General features: G+C 53.4%; 1 non-coding gene across 1 annotated transcript; it reads left to right on the top strand.

Moving 5' to 3' along the window:
* The first annotated feature begins 298 nt into the window (after positions 1-298).
* On the top strand, positions 299-372 carry trnan-guu. The gene has a single exon. It is a non-coding gene; the product is annotated as a tRNA-Asn (tRNA).
* The last annotated feature ends 1,352 nt before the right edge of the window (positions 373-1,724 follow it).

Here is a 1,724-nt window from a genome sequence, read left to right as displayed (position 1 = left end):
CGATCGAAAATACATCAAATCTATGTTGACACTTCCTGCTTTCTGTTTTGGAGGTTCCCGGATAAGGGACGTATTTTAACGGAAGTGTGGGCTGTCCAAGTGAGTTCTGTAAAATCCACGGGCCTGTGATGATTCCACGTCTCACAAAATGCCATGCCCGCGGGACCATGTGTCCGCTCCTTCCAGATATTTCCGCACTGCCTCAGGGGACCAATATTGCCAGGATTCTCATTCGGTCCCTGGCAATCAGAGGATTGGCCGTCACTGTTGAAATGCACAGAGTTGTGATCCTGTTGTCGTCTCTGTGGCGCAATCGGTTAGCGCGTTCGGCTGTTAACTGAAAGGTTGGTGGTTCGATCCCACCCAGAGACGAATTGTTGTTCCACTCCTGGATGATATGTTTTTAGGGGCTGTTTTGGACAGGGCAAAATCGCTGGCTTTGAAAGCAGACCAAGCAGGCCAGCAGCACGGTTCGATTCCCGTAACAGCCTCCCGAACAGGCGCCGGAATGTGACGACAAGGGGATTTTCAGAGTAACTTAATTTGAAGCCGACTCGTGACAATAAGCGATTTTCCTGTTCTGATAACAGTTTACCGTGCACCGGCTGTGGCATGGAGTTGCCTCTATCGCTGTAATATCCTTCATGGGGCCGAGCTGGGGAATAGCTCAACGATGCTGTGTCTCCCTCGATAACTCAGGAGATTGTGACGCCTCCTCACGGACTGCTAACAGACGAATGTTGAGCAGGAGTTGGCTATTCATCCCCTTGAGCCTTCTCCAACATTCAATAAGTTCGTGACAGATGCGAACGTGACCTCAGATTCACATTTCACCTACCCCGGATAACCTTTGATTACCTTTTCAGTTGAGAATCCAACCACATCTGTCTTAAATCTTCATGGGCCTATCTCAGCGGTCTCGGAGAAGAATCCCTCAGAAAAAGCCCCAAGATCTACATAACCGGGCCGGGTCGAGCAGTATCTCTGGCCATGATGTGGAGATGCCGGCGCTGGACTGGGGTGAGCACAGTAAGAGGTCTTACAACACAGGTGAAATGATTCTGATCCTCCATCTGGCCTTTACAGCCTCCCCCATCTGCCTTTACAGCCTCCCCCATCTGCCTTTACAGCCTCCCCATCTGCCTTTACAGCCTCCCCCATCTGCCTTTCCAGCCTCCCCCATCTGCCTTTACAGCCTCCCCCATCTGCCTTTACAGCCTCCCCCATCTGCCTTTCCAGCCTCCCCCATCGCCTTTACAGCCTCCTCCATCTGCCTTTACGCCTCTCCCTCTGCCTTTACAGCCTTCCCATCTGCCTTTACTGCCTCCCCCATCTGCCTTTACAGCCTCCCCCATCTGCCTTTACAGCCCCCCCATCTGCCTTTCCAGCCTCCCCCATCTGCCTTTACAGCCTCCCCCATCTGCCTTTACAGCCTCCTCCATCTGCCTTTACAGCCTCCCCCATCTGCCTTTACCCCCCATCTGGCTTTACAGCCTCCCCATCTGCCTTTACAGCCTCCCCATCTGCCTTTACAGCCTCCTCCACCTGCCTTTTACAGCCTCCTCCATCTGCCTTTACAGCCTCCCCCATCTGCCTTTACAGCCTCCTATCTGCCTTTACAGCCTCCCCCATCTGCCTTTACAGCCTCCCCCATCTGCCTTTACAGCCTCCCCCATCTGCCTTTACAGCCTCCCCCATCTGCCTTTCCAGCCTCCCCCATCTGC

Source organism: Scyliorhinus canicula, unplaced genomic scaffold (assembly GCF_902713615.1).
Source record: "Scyliorhinus canicula unplaced genomic scaffold, sScyCan1.1, whole genome shotgun sequence".
In the NCBI taxonomy this organism is placed as follows: domain Eukaryota; kingdom Metazoa; phylum Chordata; class Chondrichthyes; order Carcharhiniformes; family Scyliorhinidae; genus Scyliorhinus; species Scyliorhinus canicula.
This window is presented reverse-complemented; position numbering and strand designations above follow the sequence as displayed.